Genomic DNA, 22,763 nt, shown 5'->3' on the forward strand with positions numbered 1-22,763 from the left:
TGGCAAGGCCTCAAACATGACAATCATAAAGGAAATACAAAGCAAAAGTACAATGAGAGGGGCACCTGGGTGGCTCAGTCAGTTAAACGTGTGACTCTTGGTTTCAGCTTGAGTCATGAACTCACGGTCCATAGGTTCAAGTCCTGTATCGGGCTCTGCCCTGAGTGTGCAGAGCCTGCTCAGGATTCTCTCTCTGTCCCTCCCCCAATTGAGTGCATGCACACGCTCTCTCTCTCTCTCAAAATAAATAAAATAAAAATTAAAAAAAAAAGTACGAGATACCACTATAAACTTATCAGCAAAGTCACTGTTAAAAGGACCGACGATGCCAAATGTTAGCAAGGATATAAACAAACTTGAACTCTCATACACAGCTGGTTGCATTGCCAACTGGTATGTCCACTGGCAACTTGCTTTTTACTATCTAGTAAATTTGAACATATGTACTTCTAGGTATTTATATGACACAAATATCTATAGCTAACACACACACACACACACATATATATATATATATATATATATCAATAGATATGTTCAAGAGTATTTGTAGCCAAAAACAATAAACAACTAAAATATCTATAGGGGCGCCAGGGTGGCTCAGTTGGTTAAGTGTCCCACTTCGGTTCAGGTCACGATCTCAGTCTGTGGATTCGAGCCTGGCATCAGGCTCTGCTGACAGCTCAGAGCCTAGAGCCTGCTTTGGATTCTCCCTCTCTCTCCTCCCCCTGTCCCCCCGCCCCCCTGCTCGCACTCTGTCTCTCTCAAAAATAAACATTAAAAAATTTTAAAATATCTTATAAAGTGTAGAAAAGAAAAATGAAATACAGTAAATTCACATTGTAGAATAGCGTATAGCAATAAAAATGAACAAACTCCTGCTACACAAACCTGAGTGAATACCAAAAGAAGCCAGATAAAAAGATACATGTTACATGATTCCATTTAAATAAAGTTTTAAAACAAGCAGAACTAATTTGCAGTGTTAAAAGTTAAGATAGTAGTCAGCTTTGGATCAAAGGGATCTAGTGACTAAGAGTAGCCATTTGGTAGCTTCTTGGGGGCAAGCAATGTTCTTCAAGGGTCCTAACAACTGTGATAGATAATGAATGAGAGGAAGAGATTTCATCATTACCCAGAATATGGTTACTCAGGTGTACTTACTTTGTGAGCTATAGTTTTCACACTTTTTTGTATATATGGAACAATTCAACAAAGTATGTATTTTAAAAATACATCATATTACAGTATAAATGATTTGAGGACAGAAATAATGTTTTAGCCTTGTGTAGAAATATGGCTCTAAGAAAAGTAGACTGATTGCATATGTTTTAGAGGTGAACCAGGTAGAACTCACGGATATATTTTGTGTAGGGAATAAGGGAAAGGTAGTGATCAAGACTGACTACTAAGTTTTCAGCCTAAGTAACGGAATCAAAGTTGGTGACCCTCATGTTTCCAGAAAGACAGAACACATGACTGTGTTAGATGTTGCTTAGGATTTCAGTAAGAAGAACAGAGATATATACATTGGATTTAAACATGGAAGTCATCGATGATCTATAAACAACATTAGGTTAGTGGTAGAGATGAAACCCTCATTGGAGCATGCTAAACTGTAATTATGAAGTGAGAAAGTGGAGAAAACAATTTTAGCCAACTTTAAGTAGGTTTCTGTTTTATTTTTAATATTTATTTATTTATTTTGAGAGAGAAACAGAAAGAAGCACAACACAGTCTCTGGCTGTCAGCACAGAGCCCGACGTAGGTCTCAATCTCACGAACCATGAGATCATAACCTGACCCAAAACCAAGAGTCAGACTCTTAATTGACTGAGACACCCAGGTGCCCCTGTTCTTGTATTTTGGTCTTTTTTTTTTCCTTCTGTGAATCAGGAGAACAGAAATGCAAAGAAAGAAAAGAGCAAGCTGGGAAGCGTTGTGAGATCAGAGCAAGTTATGACATATGTATTATACAAATGGTTGAGAAAAGAGAGTCTGGTATAAAAATATAAGCTTGACTTATTTAATAATTTTGGTAGACTAGGCCTCATCTACAATGATTCACCTTTCCCCACCACCCCAAAACCAGAAGCCACTTTTTAAGAAAGCTCTTGATACATTACTTGTACAACAAAGAGTTAATTTTTCTATTAAGTTTTGCTACATGTAGGGGAGGAAGTTCCCATTTTTTCTCTTCATTTCTTTAGCTTTAACAGCTTTACTGAGATATTACTCACATACCAAAAAATTCACCCATTTAAAATGTACAATCATTTCTTCTTATGTCCTGGGTTCCTTAATGATAAACTAAAAAATGTTTTGGAAACAAAACAGAGATACTTTCCTTCTAAACCTTTATTTCAATGATCAATTTTAATGTGAAACGTATTTATTGTACAAAACAAGAATTCAGAAAAAAAAAACAGAAGAAAAACCATTTCCAATTGATATGCAGGGAAGAATGCATGGTAACATTCTGAGAAGTAAAATTTTTTGTTCTTAACTTTAGGAATCTTACTGTCATTCCATATCTGTGTGTTCTTCTGGATACGTGAGAAAACCCCTACATGTTTAAACTATTTATCTGTCCAACTACTTGAGGCCAAGAACATTCTTACCAAATATAGGCTTGATCCCTGATTTCTTGCACAGGAGCTGCTGATTCTTAGAGGAAATTATGTACTCATGTCTATTGGTACCACTCTAAATGAAAAGATTCCAGCTCAGAGGAGCTGTTAGCACACCTTCAAGGCTACCCTTTTTACGTATTCTTTCTCTTTCCTCCTGTATCCTCACTGTGATTATTCTAAACCTTTATAAATCTCACACCATCTTCCTCATTCTCGAAAAATAAACTTGCCTCCTACTTTACAAGGAAATCTCCATTACTTCTCAATACCTAAAATCTTATCTAAAACTCCTTACTTATTTGCTACAGTTTTAGATCCTGATTCTATTGTTGTTTGTTTTTGGTTCTGATACTTCTTGAGGGTTTGCTAAAGCCAGACTTACTGCTTAGGGAAAGACAAAAATCCCTCTCCCCAAGTAATGTTAAGTATCAAGTATTATAAGACAAACACAGGATGCTATGGAAGCAGATGTGGCACAGTAACACTTTCAGGTACAGGGTGTCAGGCCACTTAAGAGAGGTGATACCTAAACCAATCCGAAAAATGGTAAGTAGGGGTCAATGCTCTTTCCATGTGCCCCTAGCAGTCTTACTTCCTTTACATACCACTTAACACACCGTATTATAATTTATTTGATAAAGTCCTCTACAAGCAAGTGAAAATCCACTTCGGGCAAGGTTCCTATCTATCTTGTTAACCACTGTATCCTGGCATCTAAAAAAGTTCCTGTCAAAGAAAAGCACTGAATATTTGTATCATAAAATATTGGAAATGACAGTAACTTCAGAGTTAGAGTGCCCCGCCAGTGTTGATACTCAAAATATTTAAAAACCAGGATGGCTGTATCACCTGGATATCTTCTGTAGCTCTAGATTTAAATTCTGGCTGCATTTCTTGACATTTTTAAATTAAGGCAAGTCAGTTAAATGATCTGAACATCACTTTATCATCTGTATGTGTTGAGGATAATAATGCTTAAGTCATAGGATGGTTTTAATGACAAAATGAAACAGCATATAAAAAAACCCATTTCAGTGCCTGGTACACTAAAAACAATATAATAAATGTTTGATTTCCTTTCTACACTGCTTTTAAGCGAGTTAAATTTGTAGTTAGATAAGAAAATTAAAATATACAGAAACCAATGCAAAATGAGTATACTTATTTCATCTTTCCTTAATGATTTTTCTCAAGTGCTCAATTTAACAAATAATTATTTAGTTTGCCTCTAAACTCTAAAATGCATTTATCCTTAATTTTCTCTGTGATGTAAATTTAACATTCACTATTCACTCATTTACCTAATTAATAAAGTTGTGCCTATATGTCAACCTTAGATTACACTTAATGACTCAACAGAAACTTATTAAGAGCCTATTATCTGTGCAAATTTGTAATTTAGCTTTACTGTTCATGAACTAGTTTATGCAGATACTTCTGGATAGATTCTAGCTTAATAAATGCTCCTAGATGGGGTGCCTGAGTGGCTCAGTTGGTTAAGTGACCAAATCTTGATTTTGGCTCAGGTCATGATCTCATGATTCATGAGACCAAGCCCCAAGTCAGGCTCTGTGCTGACAGTGTGGAGCCTGCTTGGGATGCTATCCCTCTGCCCCTCCCCAACTCATGTGTGTGTGGTGTGTGTGTGGTGTGTGTGTGCATGTGTGTTCTGTCTCAAAATAAATACACTTTAAAAAAATGCTCCAAGATGCTCAATAGATATTTTCTTTACTTTTTCTTTCACTTTAATAGTGAAGATAACTGATGAATTTCATCTGAAGTCAGAAATCAAAGTTGAATGGAAAGAAACAGCTTATTGGTATAATCAAAAATTGGTATCTTTTGCAGCAACTATAGTCTTCAGCTTTAAAATTTTTAAGGGAATAGTTCACAAATAGTAGAAATCTGATAAACTGTTCTAAATGCTAATTTCAAATGTTAGTAATCAATCTGTATACTTTAGATCTATATTGGTTACAAATACCGCAGTTTATTCAGTATATGGAGACTTAAAAATAAAACAACAGACCCAACAAGGATAATTAAAATTAAGTTCTTCAGACAATCTGTCAAATACAATAGTGTTATAAATGGATTAGAATTATATCAGTAGATTGAACAAAGAGAGCATGAATTTCAGATTGGGAGCTATTTCTCCCTACATGTGCCCATTCTCAACTGACTTTTATCTAATCTATTTGCCATGGAAGTCACATAGTTGATTTGCTTAAAGGTAAAATTTTGTTCCACTAATGTTGTGGAATAACGATCTTCAATTAAGTTCACCATTTCCTTTAAATCACAAGACACAAAAATAGAATCTCAAGATAGTCTAATTAGAGAATTTCAACTTGTCATTCGAAATGATTTATACACTGTCATTGATGTTTCTCATTTTAGAAATAAGTGTCATAATTCTAATAAAGAGTGATGGCTTTCTTATCTTGGGTGCTAGTAACTACATAATTATTGTTTCAAGAATCACTACACAAATATTGAGAAAATGAATCACCAAAGAGTTTTAAAATGAGAATGTGAAAATGGAAGTAATTTTAAATTACATAATGTAAAACTGAGAGCATGCTTCTTCAACATATCACACCAAAATCTGCAGAGTAAACATGACACACTAGGAATAGGAATAAGTTGGAATTCTTACCCTGAAAGGGAACAAACTAAAGGTTTTTCTCAGTTTGTCCAATTCTCAATTTCTTTAGAGTGGGTGGGTCTTTTCTTCTTTTGGCCTCGGAGAAAACTTTGGGACACCTTTCTGCACGATGAAATGGAGAAGACAAGGAGGCACATTAGTTTCATAAAAGACTTGCAAAATTCCCATATTCATCCTCCACCTTACATTTAGGGCCCTCATAGCCTCGCCATTATCTTCCTGGGAAGATTAATTCCCATTTCCACTGTGGACTCTTCTCCAATATATTCTGTGCTGAACCTTCTTGGTGTTCATTCCTTTGGAAACATGTTCATACCTCATTTCTTTCAGAATATTTGTTGAAATCTTTTATCCATTGATGACTCCCCAACCCTTTCTTTTTCTGTTATGTGTATATTCTTATTTTTTTATTGTAATCTTAATGGAAGGAAAAGACATAAATAAAGCAGCCTGTAATCCTGAACAGAACTTGGCAATTTGCTTTCTTACCAAGACATTATGAACATTTCCCATGTCATTTACTGCCTACATTATTTAAGCATAGGCGTGATTTTAGTTTTGAAGCCAAAGTTACATTTTTTACTCCTCAGTTATGTATTTACACAGTTCTAATGAAATTCAAAGTAAATATCACAGTATTTTTCCAATATTGGAATCACTAGATGATTTTTTTGTGTTTTGTTAGTGATTTAGAGACCTTCACTATCTATTTTTTTCTTTTGTTGCCTGTGCTTTTTGTGGTCATATAAAAAACTCATTGCCAAATCCAATGCCATGAAGGTTTCTCCTGTTTTTCTCTAAGACTGTATAGTGTTAGCTCTTACATTTAAGTTTTCGATCCATTTTTACTTAATTTTTGTATATGGTATGAGGTAAGGGTCCAACTTCATTGTTTTCAACACCAATGGCTGAAAAAACTGCCATTTCCACATTGAATGGTCTTGGCATCTTTCTTGAAAATCATCTGACCATTTATGTGAGGGTTTTGGGGGGCTCTCTATTCCATTGATTTATATGTATGTCTTTAGGTCAGTGATATACTGTTTTGATTCTGTAGCTCTGTAACATGTTTTGAAACCAGCAATGTGAAACCTCTAGTTTGTTACACTTTCTCAAGATTGATTTGGCTATTCAGGGATTCCCTTGAATCCCTTGGATTCCATATTAATTTTAAGATGAATATTTTCCATTTGCTTGATAATAGTCATCCTAGTGGGTATGACAGTAATAATTTTAATTCCAATCATCTATTTCCTTAATATATATTTTTTTCGATTCTATCAGTTAGTGAAGGAGTTAAGTTAAAAATCTGCCAGTATTGTGTGTTTATCTCTTAGTTCTGTCTAGCTATGCTTCATATATTGTGAAGGTGTTTTATTAGATACACACAAACCATTTATCTTCTGGTGGAAATAATACTTTTTTTTTTTTTCCTGAAAGTCTGCTTTGTCTCACATTAATATATCAAGCTACTTTCTACTTCAGCTTACTCATGATCAATATTTTTTCATCCTTTGCTATTTTCCACAGATCACTTATAATCAGCATTTTTCTTAATCCAATATGACAGTCTTTGTTCTGAGTACTCTACGTACATTTAATATAATACTGATATATTTGGTTTTAAATATATCATCCTTCAGTGTGTAAAGCAGTAAAATGAATGTCGCCTAAGTCTATTTTTCCTAAATCTTTTCATTAAAATATCACTAGAAGTAATCAAAATTATTAACATTATGTATTACCAATATTTAAAATTTTTATTATTTTCTCAGCAAAAAATTTGAGACAGATATAATTTAGGTCATGTGGGGAAAAAGCATACTTTCTCTAACTCTTAACTAAAGGACCATTTCATAAACATAGTATGTATGTACATACGTGTGTGTGTGTGCATATATATATATATATATATATATATAGCATATATATATACACACAGACACAAAAACATATCTGCCTTGATATTTTATAGTTCATCATTTCTTTATTGCTCTACATTTCTCTTCTGAAAAAAATGAATAAACCTGCCTCACAGTTTTGTAAAGATGAAAGATGGGGCGGGCGCCTAGGTGGATCCATTGATTAAGCATCCAACTTTAGCTCAGGTCATGATCTCACAGCTTGTGAGTTTGAGCTCCAAGTCGGGCTCTGTGCTGACAGCTCGGAGCCTGAAGCCTGATTCGGATTCTAGGTCTCCCTCTCTCTCTCTGCCCCTCCCTCACTCATGCTCTCTGTGTCTCTTTCAAAAATAAAACATTACAATAATTTTTTTAAAAGATGCAAGATAATTATGATCTTATAAAGATTTTTGTTGACTTTTAGAAACAATGGATTATGGAATATTCTGCTAATTCACTTAATATCAAGATGCAAAGATTTTTTCCCTAGGCTTCTTCCTCTTTTCCTCAATCTAGGACATTATTTTCACCCTAAATCAAAGATATCCATATGCATATTTTTTAAAGTAAGTCTGCTCTATCTGGAAAGCTGTAGCTGTCTTCTGCCTAGCTGCATAGACAAAAAAAACTTTTATTCTCTTAAGACTGTTTAGACTATGTTTGATAACTTAAAAAATATATTGATGAAAATATTAAATATTCCAACTTAGTGAATGATATATTCAATGTCAAGAAATAATTACATTTTTCATGAATATAAATGTTATTGGTAATTTAAATCGTATTTCTGTTGCTAATAAATTCCCAAGTTAAAACACAAGATTTGATGTAAATATAGTCATTTCATTTCCATTTTCATCTAAACAGTATTAAAAATCAAAATCGAAAAATAGTAAAAGGATCATCTGGCTTCTAAAACTCTTCATTTTGAGCAATCACCTCAGTCACTAAGCTCAACATATCAATGATTTTCTCAACATATTTTCTCAATAAGTTATTTCCAGGTAGTTCTAGTACTGCCTTATCTCTGATCTTTAAACTTTTATATTAGCTAACAAAGGTATTTGAAACTTATCAGTTCATTTGAGATAATAAATACATCAAACTGTCTTGTCAGAGAAAAAACAACCAAAAACTTCTTTAAGTTGAAAATTTGGATTATTCCAGAAAAAGTACTGGTAGGATGGGATAAGGCAAGAACTTTTCTTATCATGCCTGGAAATAATGTACAGCAATGCAATTCATTATAATTTAGAAGAATAATTAAGAATTTTGATATTAGTTTAGGATGATCTTTGGAGAAAAAAGTTTTTTGTTTTTTGTTTTTTTTTATTTCAGGCACAAAGGGCTTTGATTACTACTAAGGAACACTCGGTATCAAAATAATATCTTTCTGTCACATACTCTAAAAAAAATTACGATGCAATAATATAAAAAAAATTGTGACTCACTATGATGATATCCATTATCTGGACATACAGGATCCTCTCCTTTTTTTTTTTTTTTTTTTTTTTAATTTTTTTTTTCAATGTGTATTTATTTTTGGGACAGAGAGAGACAGAGCACGAACGGGCGAGGGGCAGAGAGAGAGGGAGACACAGAATCGGAAACAGGCTCCAGGCTCCAAGCCATCAGCCCAGAGCCTGACGCGGGGCTCGAACTCGCGGACCGCGAGATCGTGACCTGGCTGAAGTCGGACGCTTAACCGACTGCGCCACCCAGGCGCCCCTACAGGATCCTCTTCTAAATGTGATTTCATTTTAAGACAAAATAATGTAAGAAGAGTCATAATTCTCAAACTGATGGAGAATCTTTCCAGGGTTCCCCAATTAAGTGAGAATTTTTAAATTAAAAAAATATATCAATGATAAAATACAAAAGTATATATATAAGATCACAGTCAGGTCAACTCAATGAAAACTGTATATAAATGAACAAAGATACCAAATTTCATTGCCTGAGTTGGCAATGTTTATAGGAGATGGTGGAAAAACAGGCTGGGCTAGTTTTAGAATGGCTTTTTAAAACATGCTAAGGAGTCATTTCAGGAGTTTGAGAAGAGAACTGTAATGGCAACATTTACATTTTTAAAAGATCATTGTAGATATCAATATAAAGAATAAGTTGGAAGCCAAAAGACAAAAACTAATTAGAAGAAACTATTATAATAGTTATATTAGTATAACTATTATAGTCATACTATGTAGTATATTATATACTATAGTATTATATAGTATATTATATAACATATACGATATAATACATAATAGTTATATATTATATAATAGAACAAATTATGTTATAAAGTATATAGTATACATAAACTATGTAATATATATAGTTCATATTACATGTATTATATAATAGTTCTATTATAATAGAAAACTGTAGCACAGCAAGGGTTATGAATTAGGATTTGAAAGACAGCTAAGAAGTAGGATCCATAAAACCAGGTGAACAGATTGGCTATGGGATGAGAGGGAGGGGTTTTTTAAAGCCAGAGGGGATTATTATAAAATGACTGTAGAGGGGTGCCCAGGTGGCTCACTTGGCTGAGTGTCCAACTCTTGATTTTGGCTCAGGTCATAATTGCCTGATTCGTGGGATAGAGCTCAGCGTCAGGCTCCAAGTGCAGAGCCTGCTTGGAATCCTCTCTCTCTGCCCCTTCTCTGTGTGTTCATGTGCTCTCTTGCTCTCTCTCTCTTGCTCTTGCTCTCTCTCTCCCTCTCAAAATAAATAAATAAACTTAAAAAAATATAGGGGCGCCTGGGTGGCTCGGTCAGTTGAGTGTCTGACTCTTGATTTCTGCTCAGGTCATAATCCCAGGATTTGGGATTGAGCTCCACATCGAGCTCTGCACTGACTGTGGATCCTGCTTGAGATTCTCTCTTTCTCCCTCGGCCCCTCCCCTGTTCACACTCTCTTTCTAAAATAAAAATTTTAAAAATAGAAAAAAAGCTAAAGACTGTAGAGAAAATGATTAATATTAGTGAATTAAAATCACATCTTTTTTTGTACTTTTAAGAATCAACTATACATAGGCAATTTAAAAATCTACACTAGGAAATTATGTCTTTAACTTCGCAACTACTATAAATTCAACAATTTTACTATATAATCTGAGTTGTGCAATGAGTTTGGAAAATTTTCCTCTCCTTTGCTATATAATCTTTTTAAACAATCTACCTTAATTTCTTTCTCCAGATCCTACAGAAGCTTAAAGTCATTCTTTCATTGTTGTTTATTTGGTAGCTTTATAAAATGTCTTTTCTCTGACAAACTGACTTTGTCTTCTTGGTTTTTACAGTGCAGATGTCAAAGTCTCAGAATTATTTCTTCTCTCCTCATTCTAAATAGGAAAAAAAGTTTTCATAGGCACATATAGAAACTGTCACAAAAAATTAATGGGACTGAATTGCTGGTCTTAATCCACATGACTGATAGCCCTGTGGTAGCTTTTACGTCCTTACACATTTAAATACTCCTTTTGGGGGTGCCTGGGTGGCTCAGTAGGTTAAGCGTCTCACTCTTGATCTCATCTCAGGTCTTGATCTCAGAGTCATGAATTCAAGCCTTGCGTTGGGCTCTGTGCTAGGAAAAGGCATTTTGCCTGTTTGATCTCAGTATCTAAAACAATGTCTGGCACATGGTAGCTGCTAAATAAATATTTGTTAATTTCGGAATTAATGAATTCATATCTCAAATAGCAAAAGTATAACTGTCAAGCCTCAGAGGAGAGTTGCTCTTACTTCATTTGATAAGAGTATAGGATTCCCTCTATTGGATGTTTTTTCTTTCTCTGCGCAATCCTACCACATTCTGGATTCTCTGTTGATGTCCTCATATTTATTCTCCCTACTTTAGGGCTGTTCAGGTTTATCAAATTTTTCTTCACCTACATGTTTCCAAAAGAAAATCACTGCACTTAGTTACTGTGCATATAATTATGACACTCACATTTTTATTTTTTTAAAAAACGAAAGCTCTGTCAGAAGCTAATTCCAATTGAATACAAAGCATTTCAAGTCAAAAAATTATGAAGCACAGATTGTATGTCCAGAGCAAGGTTAGCTGCTAGAGACAGTAGTATCTCTTTTATAAATGGAATGTAAATGGCATAGTAATCTGAAATCCACTAACATTCATCCCATTGAAAAGGACACGAACAAGCTCTCCTTTCACAGATGGGAACTTGATTATCATTCTTTCTCTCCTTGAATTCATATTTTTATCTCACTTCTCCCACATAACTTTATCCTAACATTTTAGTGTTTGAAAATATTTTAAACTGACCATCCTATTACATTTTCCTGTAACAACAGCAAAATATATATATATATATATATATACATATATATATATTTTTTTAAATCCTCAGAACATAAGTTCCAAAAATTTTCTTTAGTATTGTGTTATCATTAAATTATTAGACCACTAATGATCAAATAACAAACGTATTACAAATTATGATCATTATAAAATGTCAAGTCAGTTCTTACTGGAAATGCATCTCATAAAGAAATAGGGCCTTCTCTCCGATTAGATCATGTATCCAGGATTGATACTATTTATTGCTAAGAAAGCAATACTTTCTTCAATACTATTTATTGAAAGAAACAGTTTGCGTTAATTCTGTTCTTCTATTTTGTATTCTTCTATACTAAGTATTTGGGAGTAGAAGGATTTCTGGTTATAACCACCATTCTTTTGAATCACTAAGCCATGTATCAAAAATCACATAGAGGTATCTCATCTAATAAGCTGACAATTCAATTGAGTCCTGCAATACTTTCGAAGGCCTTTGGAAATTGCCACTCTTGTAAAAGAATTAGTTACCCAGTCATTAGAATCACTCACTTTCTTAACAGATTTAGGTCAGATTAAAGGTATTGCTTTATTTGCAGAGTGGGAGAGGGACATGACCAAAGAAGAAGGGGGAAAGGTGTCAGATTTAGGCACACTCTAAGGCAAATCAATTTTAGAGAAGAAAACATACAAGTGGACAACCTGAGAATTAGTACCCTTAAACTATACTTTATGTAAAGGGTATGTATGGAAACCCTCCATGTACCTTGCAAAGTGAAAGGTTAGGGATTTGAAGAGCGTTGCTTCAGGATACACACACATTTGGGTACAGTGTAACAAGTCATGACTTTAAGTAGTTCACATCCTTTTGTGTATGTTACCTGTTTTTCCCCCACCTTGGGTGTGTGTGTGATGATGTATGGGAGAATATCATTTTAATATAAAAATAACTTTGTTAACAAAAACCCATCTTTTTCATAATTATAGTAACAAGGTATGTATTTTTTTTTTAACGTTTATTTATTTTTGAGACAGAGAGAGACAGAGCATGAACGGGGGAGGGGCAGAGAGAGAGGGAGACACAGAATCGGAAACAGGCTCCAGGCTCCGAGCCATCAGCCCAGAGCCTGACGCGGGGCTCGAACTCGCGGACCGCGAGATCGTGACCTGAGCTGAAGTCGGACACTTAACCAACTGAGCCACCCAGGCGCCCCAAGGTATGTATTTTAAATACAAATTGGCTCTCATCAAATTAACTTTAAAATAATTAGCTAAGTCATTTTCTCTTTACTCAGAAAAGATAAAAATGCATTTCCTTTTTCAACAAGTCTCAAATTATTCTAAATTGTGAATGAAAGTTGAAAAATAGAGATCATTGCCATATCTACAAATTAGAAACCAGATAATCACTTTATTTCTGATGATTTGGGGTGCCTCAGCCAATTTTATTAACATTCCTCAAAACTCTGCTATCCAAAACAAACTGTTTGGTGGTCTTTTAAGTTTGTAAAGACATTACCGAGGCAATCAAAAACTAAATGACTCATGTCCAAAATATTAAAAACACTGCTCTCTTCCAGACCGATAAATTGACTTTTTTAAAAATTACATTTAGATTTTAACCTATTTTAAAAATAGGATGTAATTTTAAGCTGCGTGTGGTGTTTATTCACAACAGCTGTTAATTTTCACTTAATTCAAAAAGAGAAGGTTATCAACAAAAACATATTTTAAAGTTAACCCTTGAGGGGCGCCTGGGTGGCTCAGTCGGTTGGGCTTCCGACTTAGGCTCGGGTCATGATCCCACGCTTCGTGGGTTCGAGCCCTGTGTTGGGCTCTGTACTGACAGCTCAGAGCCTGGAGCCTGCCTCGGATTCTGTGTCCTCCCTCCCTCCCTCTCTCTCTCTCTCTCTCTCTGTCTCCCCCCCCCCCCAAAAAAAAGTTAACCCTTGAGTCGAACCCATCCTTTGATCAGAGATGACAGGTGGGGTGATGAATCAAAACGGTATGTAAAAACATCTTCTAACCTTAACCAATATTTAAGCCTTCAGTTGACAAAATACTAAGTAAGAGGGTGGCGAAGGGCGTCATTGTTGCTAATTGGCGGTTAATGAGGATAAACTGCCTACATTTACCGTTTTCTCCTTTATTTTTTTTTTTTAGGCAGAAATAGCCGCAAAGCTTGAGGGGATCCACCTGACTGCGACCTCCAAGGACAGTAACGAATTCAACAACTCGCGACTCCGCAGCTCAGGGATTATCATCTAGAAACGACCAAAGGCCGTAGCAACTCTAGGGCAGCCGGGTACAATTCCCAAATCCCAAAGCTTGGCACTAAACTCAAAAAATTAATTTTTTTTTTTAAGAGCCGTGTTCTGAATAACTATGGGACCATGAGTAATTCGCCGAGCTTGTGTTTCAAACGATAGCCTGAAAATTCGCAGCAGCGCCCAGGAAACGGAGATGGGGACCTCTGCACAGCTTCCTGCCGCCCCCCTCGTCCCGAAAGCATCGTTACAGGTTTCTCAACTCCCAGCCACAGCGAGGCGAGAGCTTTATAAACCCTGAACGGCGCTGAGAGGACCCAACACGCACCACAAACGCTCGGGGACCCCCAAGCGGTCGCTGAGTGAAAAGAAGTCGCTGGAGGACTGCTGAAAAACAAGCCACCGACTCGACCGCCACAGCGGCGGGTAACGGCCCTTACCCAACTCCAGCTCCGCCTTCACCTCCGCCTCCGCCTCCGCCTCCTAGCGTCGCCGCGGCCCCACCCCGCCGCGGAGGCTCACGGGACACGTAGTACGCCGCGCCCACATCCTCCTTCCCCCACCCCTCAAAGCTGTGTCTTCTGGAATGCCCTGTCAGCTCCCTTCGGCCTGACTTCCGGTTTGCTCGCCCGGCCCCGGCGTCTAGCCTGAGAACAGCTGGGGCCCTACTTCCGGCGGTGCGCTGCTTCCAGCCCCCCTGTACAGCGCTTCCCCTTCGCGGAACGCGAGGCGGCTGTCGGTCGGCGGACGCTGACGAGGCGGGTGCCGGCGGGCCTGGGTCTCGCGCGCGTGTTGCTGGGTAACGGGCCTTCTGCCGGGCCGGCTCGGCCTCTTCTGCCTAGCGTTGGCCCTCCTTCCAGAACCTCCCCGGGCCCCAGCCGACGGGCCGGGCTGCGCCCACTGCGGGGCAGCCGAGGCTAAAGAAATGGGAATCCTTCCGCGGCGTTCCCGGAGCGGCTGCCTTCTCTGGGGAAGCGGCGGTGTCTTCGAGGAAACCGGAAGCCCGCGGTGACCTCTGGCGACCCGGTTTGTTTTCGGTCCGTTTCCAAACACTGGGGAATCGAAACTCGGCGGCCCTGGGGGCGGCCCTACGGAGCCTGTCTTCGGGGTGAGTGACTCGATTCGACCGGGCTAAGGGTGCGGGCAGTGTCGGGATCAACCTCCGCTGCTGTTGGTGCTCGGAAGAGACACGTCATTTTCTTCACAAACCCTTGCCCTCTCCTTTGACTAGGGAGCGGCCCGCCCCTGGGCATCCCTAACTCCTGTTTGATTTGCACGCTAGCTCTTCCAAGCCTTCCGTCCTCCTTCACTTTATTTCCCCCTTTGGCTTATTTTCTTTTCATATTCTGAATTAACGGAGCGCCTTTAGTTTCATTTCATTCATTGACATTGCATTTCTGTCGGAAACGGAAGAAGGCTGTGTAGCTAGGACGCTACTGCCTGGGGCATCCAAGCAGTGGACTTCACGTTAACGAGGCTAACAGTAGGTAATTCGTCGTTTCTCCAGTGTCTGACCTGTGTGTTTGGCATGATTTTTCGATCATTTGTTGAGTTACTACTACATGCACGGTAGGTGGACTGTCGTTTCCTACAAACAAGGAACTTATATACTCAAAAGCGAGGTGAAGTGTTAACTAAAACTGTAATACGAGTGTGTTGTTGGAGATACGCTAAGATGATCAAAGGTAGTGACGTTTTAGGGTGGAAATAGACCCGTGCCTCTCAAACACAGGAAACATTTTCTTTTTTACTATGGAATTTTGAATTGGGTTGCTCGAGATCTCAGTATATAATTTAAATTCTAGTTTTCTAAACGTGCCATATCTAATTTCCCAACCTCTTGTGGTCGCTCCCTCCTTCATCTGTAAGTTAGGAATGATAATCCCTCACGGGGTCATTAGAAAATTTTAATGCGATATTATTTATTAAATGGGAAGTTTTTATACATGTAAGGTTTTAGTATTAAAGAGAGAGTATGGTGTAATGGGAAATGCACTGGATTAAGTCAGAACAGTAATTCAGGATCTGAGTGCTGAATTTCCCACTTAATCGCTTGACACTGGTTTGGGGGACCAAATCTCTTCTTCATTTTTCTTATCTCCCAAATGAGAGTTATGTTTACTTTTCACCGCACCGACGCATAGTTTCTAAGAGTTTTGCTGGCTCTGGAATCAACTGGCTGGTTGTCATTCCTTGGCTTCCCCACTTTCTAACATTTGCCTCTTAGTCAATCCACCTGTGATAACAGGAAATTCTTGCCCACATCAGAGGTCTTCCGCAGATTTAACGAATCGTCATGAAGAACAGAAAAGTAGTTCCCCTAAAAGCTGCCTGACCTACCGTAAACCATCGGTAAATATTGTCAACACAACATTTTCATGATTATATGAAATGTGATGAGTTTTTCTTAATCCATGAAGTAATAAAAGCAACATAATTTACTTTTTTTCTCTTGTGGTATTTATATTCTGGATTATAGTTCTGTTATCACTATTGGAGAGTAATTACTGCTATACTAATAACACTTGATGTGTATAAGTGCTCAATTCCATTGAGATGTGTTACTTTATGAAAAGAATAAAAAGTAGATTGCTTTTTGTACTTATGCTAACCCTGAGGAAGTCTTATGATTCCCTAGTCGTAAGTGTTACTTCTGGACTGTTGCAGTTTAGTGACACTCAGTGAGGGTTATAGAAACGAAAACGGAGTTGTTTATGTTGTATATCCGATGCTGAGTATATTTGGGGCGCTTACTGAATTGTAGGACATTTGAGTGCTGAGATCCATAGAGTGACAGTCTCTTGAAAAAAGGCACTTGATTATCTCTTCTTTGTAAACTAGGTAGGCCATTCCTGCCCCTAATTATTTGATTAAAAATGGGGAACGAGGAGTAAGTGTTGGTCCGTTTGCCTCCATCAGACTTAATATTTGCCCCATAGTGTCTTGACTGATCCTATGAAGTGGGTTAGGGATAATTTAGCTTTTCAGAAGTAGAAGGATGATGGAGGAAATATGAGGCTCAGTTCAGGAGGCAATATAGAGTAGAGGAAAAGAGGTAAACAGTTCTTGATTCCAACCCTAGCTGTGTCGCATACCACCAGTACGACTACAGGGAAATGAGCCTCACCTCTTTAGAGCTTAAGTTTCTTTATCTGTGGTGGTGATAACTTTCTAGCCAAGATTGGTGTGGATCTGAGGTAAGGTTTGTACTATACCATTTAGTCAGTTTCTGGAAAAAATGTGAATTCTTTCGGTCTGGTTAGGTTGCCATTTTATATCTGCATTAAATTCTGCCTTCACAATTTCGGAAGGTGGGATCTTAGTGATGTAGTTCAACCCTGTCATTTTATTGGTGGGAAAATTTAGATCGAGAGAGGTAGACCTGTCAGTAATCAAGGTGGCAGATTGTAGACTAGAGTCTGGGTTTCTGAATCTCTGGTCAGTGTTCTTTCTACCACTGAGCTCTGCCTTTTCCAGATTCTTATTAGAAAAAATCCGAATCCATGTTGTATTGTCTCTCAGAACGTTGTATTAAGAGCACAGATTCAGCAGAAAGCTTATATGGGTTCACATCCCAGCTTTGCCACTGATTACTTATGTAGCTGTAGGTAAGGTATTTAATTTTTTTAAGACCTTGGCTATAAATTAGGATAAGAGTTCCTTCCTAAGAATCTAGAAAATGCCTGTGGAAGCACTAGCGCCTGGCATATGGTAAGCGATGGATATGGTAAATACCATGATGATGAAATATGACAGGATAATCCTATGTTTTCCTAGTTAAAAAAAAAAAAAAAAAAAAAAAAAGACCTGCCTGGTGTCAGAAGATACTTCTGTGTTTTCTAACATGTCACAATCCCGTATGTATAGCATGTCTCACCTTGGGCTCTTAATGTTGATTGTAGTGAAGATTGCAATTTAGGATTTTCTAGAATAATTCTTACAGTGTTTGAATGTTTTTTTCTTGGTCTCTCCCTTAGCCTCAGGAACTACTCTTGCTACTTTTTACCCACCTTATTTTTTTTTTTTTAATTTTTTTTTCCAATGTTTATTTTATTTTTGGGACAGAGAGAGGCAGAGCATGAATGGGGGAGGGGCAGAGAGAGAGAGGGAGACACAGAATCGGAAACAGGCTCCAGGCTCTGAGCCATCAGCCCAGAGCCCGACGCGGGGCTCGAACTCCCGGACCGCGAGATCGTGACCTGGCTGAAGTCGGACGCTTAACCGACCGCGCCACCCAGGCGCCCCTTTACCCACCTTATATGGCAAATACGTTGCTCCATTATCATTGCAATATTGTGATTTATAAGAAATGTATATTTGATCATTTAGATAGCCAAAATATGTTTCTCATATGTATTTGGCTTTTGTCCACAGTTCTTGGCCCACAGCTCCCCAAACCCTTGGAATTTTCTGAGGGTAAGAGGTATGGGATCATCTTTTGTCCTATTTGGTCACTTAACAACCTCTTTTACTGAAATTGCTTCAGAGCCATGAAGGTGAAATGGGTGTCTTCTTATTCATAACCAGTCCCTGTTTACTGCAACTATGTTTATGGTAATGAGATGACTTTGGACAGCAACTAAGGATGGGGCTGATTGCCACGGAAACCAACCATGTAATTAGAGGGTTGGAGCTTTCAGTCCCACCAAGGTTGGTAGAGGGAAGGAGCTGAAAGTTGGATCGATTGCCAATGGCTTAATCATTTCTGTGTAAGGAAGCCTTTGTGAAAACCTAAAGAGGAGAGGGTTCAGAGAGCTCCCAGAACTTTTTCACATGCCACTGTGCCAGCCTCAAACTCCAGGAGGACAGAGCTGCTTTGTTCAGGACCTATGTATCTGTGTGGTCGGAAGCACAGGTAACAACCTAGGCTTACAATTAGCGTCCAGAGTAGAGGGCAGTCTTGTGGCACCAAGCCCTTTACCTGTGGAATATGTTGCTGTCTCTGGGTAGATCATTTCAAAATGGAGTTGAATTGTAGAGAGCTTTGCTTATTGATAGTGTAGAATCATCTGCCCCTCATGTTGGGATTGGCTGACCGAACACGTTTTAATCATTCTTGGGAATTTCATTGTTCTCAGCAATAACTGTCAACATCTTTCACCGTAATCCTTTTTAATTCTCTTTTAATTTGTACTTTTCTTATGTAAACATCTAAGAAGAGTCAGTTTAATTCCAAATATATAAAATATTTGCATTATATATTTCCTATAGGTAAATCTATCTGATTCTCCTATACCGTTGTGACGAGAGAGATAATGAAGTTGCTTTCTATAATTTTAAAAACAAAATCTCCATGCAAAAGTTAGGTGTTGTTTACCAATTGATAATATAAAACTAACCATGCCCACAATTGTTTAATAATACTAGTTACAGTTGGAATTCTATAAATCGCATAATAGCCACTTTGTAGAGTAATGACTCTCAAATTGGATAGGGACTTAAAATCATATGGGATGATTATTGAAAGTTCAGTTTGACATTTTCATCCCAGATATATATTTATATGTAGATATAGATATGTCTATAGATGTATATATATCTATATCTATATATACTGACTTGCATAGATCTGCAGTGCAGTCTAGCAGTCACTATTTTTGTTTATTGTTTGTTTTCCATTATCATTTTATTTATTTACTGAAATATAGTTAACATATAATGTTATATTAGTTTCAGGTGTAAAATATACTGATTTAACAACCATATACATTATGCTATGCTCATCCCTACCCCTCTGGCAACCATTAGTTCTCTGTATTTATGGGTCCATTTCTGCTTTTGTTCTTTTGTTTTTTAGATTGTACATCTAAGTAAAATCATACAAGATTTGTCTTTGACTTATTTCATTAGCATGATGCCCTGTAGGTCTATCCCTGTTGTCACAAATGGCAAGATCTCATTCTTTTTTATGGCTGAGTAATATTCCATTGTGTGTGTATGTGTGTACCGTATCTTCATTATCCATTTGTCTATCAATGGACACTTAGGTTGTCTCCATATCTTGGCTGTTGTAAATTCTACAGTAAACATAGGGGTGCATATATCATTTCAAATTAGTGTTTCCATTTTTGGGGGGAATTACGGAGTGATACGGTTTTTCTATTTTTAAATGTTTTTTTTCTATTCCATTCTATTCCAGAATATGTGTTTTTCTATTCCATCATGTTTTCCACAGTGACTATACCAATTTACATTTCCACTAGGGAATGCACTAGGGCCTCTTTTTCTGTGCATCTTTGCCAACACTTAATATTTTTTGTGTTTTTGATAGTAGCTATTCTGACAGTTGTAAGGTTCTATATCCTTGTGGTTTTGATTTGCATTTCCCTGATGGTTAGTGATATTGAGCATCTTTTAATGTATCTGTTGGCCGTCTGTATGTCTTCTTTGGATAGATGTCTATTCAGGTCCTCTCCCCATTTTTTGTTCATATTATTTGGGATTTTTTTAGTGTTATATAAGTTTTTATATTATCACTATTAACCCCTTATCAATACGACGTATGCAAATCTCTTCTCCCATTTGGTAGATTGCCCTTGTGTTTTGTTGATGGTTTCCTTTGCCATGTGAGTTTGTTTATTTTCGTGTAGCCCCAATAGTTTATTTTTGCTTTTGTTTCCCTTTCCTGAGGAGACATGTCTAGAAAAATGTTGCTAAGTCTAATGACAAAGAGATTACTGCCTAGATTTTCTTCTAATTTTATGGTTTCAGGTCTCACATTTAGGTCTTTAATGCATTTTGAGTGTATTCTTGTATATGGTGTAAGAGTGTGGTGCAGTTTCATTCTTTTGCATATAGCTGTCTAATTTTCTCAATACCAGTTGTTGAGGAGACTGTCTTTTTCCCCGTTGCCTAGTCTTGTCTCCATTGTCATAGATTAATTGACCATGTCAGCATGGGTTTATTTCTGAGCTCTCTATTCTGTGTCTGTTTATGTGCCACTACCATACTATTTTGATTACTGTAGCTTTGTAGTATATCTTGAAATCTGGAATTGTAGTATGTCCAGCTTTGTTCTTCTTTCTCAAGACTGCTTTGGATATCCAGGGTCTTTTATGATTCCATACAAATTTTAGTATCATTTGCTCTACTTCTGTGAAAAAATGCTGTTGGTATTTTGACTGGGATTGTATTAAATCTGTAGATTGCTTTGTGTATAGGATGTACATTTTAACAATACTCTTCTAACCCAAAAGTATGGGATATGTTTCATTTGTGTTGTCTTCAATTTCTTTCATTGTTTTATAGTTTTCACTGTACAGATCTTTCACTTCCTTGGTTAAGTTTATTGTTAGGTATTTTGTTCTTTTTGGTTCAATTGTAAATGGAACTGTTTTAATTTCTCTTTCTGCTACTTTTTTATTAGTGTATAAAAACAACAGATTTCTGTATATTAATTTTGTAAACTACAACTTTACTGAACTTGTTTATTCTAATTTTTGGTGGAGTCTTCAGGTTTTTTTTTTTTTATGTCTAGTGCCATGTCATCTGTAAATAATGACAGTTTTACTTCTTACCAGTTTGGATGCCCTTTATTTCTTTTTCTTGTTTGTTTACTAGAACTTCCTAGGCTAGGACCTTCCAGTACTATGTTGACTAAAAGTGGTGAGAACAGACACTCTTGTCTTGTTCCTGATCTTGGAAGAAAAGCTCTCAGGTTTTCACTATTATGATGTTAGCTGTGGGGTTTTCATATATGACCTTAATTATCCTGAGGTATGTTCTCTCTAAACCCACTTTGTTGAGAGAGTTTTTATTATGAACAGCTGTTGAATTTTGTCCAGTGCTTTTTCTGGATCTATTGAGATGATCATCTTACTTTTATCCTTCATTTTGCTAATGTGGTATGTCACATTAAGTTGATTTGTGGATATTGAACCATCCTTCATACCCAGAAGAAATCCCATATGATTGTGGTGAATGATCCTTTTCATATATTTTTGAATGCAGTTTGGTAAAATTTTGTTTGAGGATTTTTGCTAGTATTTGTTTTACTTCATCAGGGATATTGACCTGTAGTTTTCTTTTCTTTTCTTTTCTTTTCTTTTTTTTTTTTTTTTTGTAGTGTCTTTGTCTGGTTTTAGTATCAGGATACTGCTGGCTTCATAGAATGAATTTGGAAGTTTTCCTTCCTCTTCTGTTTTTGGAACGGTTTGAGAATAAGTATTAATTCTTTAAATCTTTGGTAGAATTCACCTGGTGAATCCATCTGGTCCAGGATTTTGTTTGTTCAGAGTGTTTTAAGTTAATGATTCAATTTTATTACTAGTAATTGCTTGTTCAGATTTTCTATTTTTCCTGACTCAGTGTTGGAAGATTGTGTTTCCAGGAGTTTATCCATTTCTTTTCAGTTGTTTGTCCAGTTTGTTGATAGATAGTTTTTCATAGTAGTCTCTTAAAATCTTTTTTGTCTTTGAGTGATATCAGTTGTTATTTCTCCTCTTTCATTTCTGACTTTTTTGGGGGCCTCTCTCCTTTTTTTCTCTCTATGAGTCTGGCCAGAGGTGTATCAATTTTGTTTGTCCCTTCAGACAACCAGTTCTTTATTTCATTAATCTTTTCTATTGTTATTTGGTCTCTATTTCGTTTATTTTGGTCTATTTCGTTTATTTCTGCTCTGATCTTTATTACTTTCTGCCTTCTAGTAACTGTGGACATTGTTCTTCTTCTGGTTCCTGTAGGTATATTGTTAGATTGTTTATTTGAAATTTTTCTTGGGGCTCCTGGGTGGCTCAGTTGGTTAAGCCTCTGACTTGAGTTCAGGTCATCATCTTGCAGTCTGTGAGTTCAAGCCCTGTGTCCAGCTCTGTGCTGACAGCTCAGAGCCTGAAGCCTGCTTCTGATTCTGTGTCTCCCTCACTCTCTACCTCCCCCTGCTTGTGCTTTCTCTCTGTCAAAAATAAACATTAAAAAAAATTTTTTTTAATTAAAGTTTTTTTCTTGATATAGGCCTGTATTGCATTAAATTTCCCTCTTAAAACTACTTTTG

General features: G+C 36.9%; 2 protein-coding genes across 3 annotated transcripts in view; one reads left to right on the plus strand and one right to left on the minus strand.

The window, feature by feature from the left end:
- Positions 1 to 14,193, minus strand: part of ZCWPW2 (zinc finger CW-type and PWWP domain containing 2) — a 144,057-nt gene extending 129,864 nt beyond the window's left edge. The window contains exons 1-2 of the mRNA XM_047100386.1: positions 14,103 to 14,193; positions 5,293 to 5,403 (exon numbers count right to left, since the gene is read on the minus strand). The gene's annotated coding sequence lies outside the window, so the exon portion shown is untranslated. The remainder of the gene's footprint in view (positions 1 to 5,292; positions 5,404 to 14,102) is intronic.
- A 156-nt stretch (positions 14,194 to 14,349) lies between these two features.
- AZI2 (5-azacytidine induced 2) overlaps positions 14,350 to 22,763 on the plus strand; it is a 38,570-nt gene continuing 30,156 nt past the window's right edge. For both annotated transcript variants that reach the window (XM_047098723.1, XM_047098724.1), the window contains exon 1: positions 14,350 to 14,882. The gene's annotated coding sequence lies outside the window, so the exon portion shown is untranslated. The remainder of the gene's footprint in view (positions 14,883 to 22,763) is intronic.

This window comes from Lynx rufus, unplaced genomic scaffold (assembly GCF_022079265.1).
Source record: "Lynx rufus isolate CCGP_SWC_20201006 ecotype Redwood Valley unplaced genomic scaffold, mLynRuf1.p SCAF_5, whole genome shotgun sequence".
Taxonomy (NCBI): domain Eukaryota; kingdom Metazoa; phylum Chordata; class Mammalia; order Carnivora; family Felidae; genus Lynx; species Lynx rufus.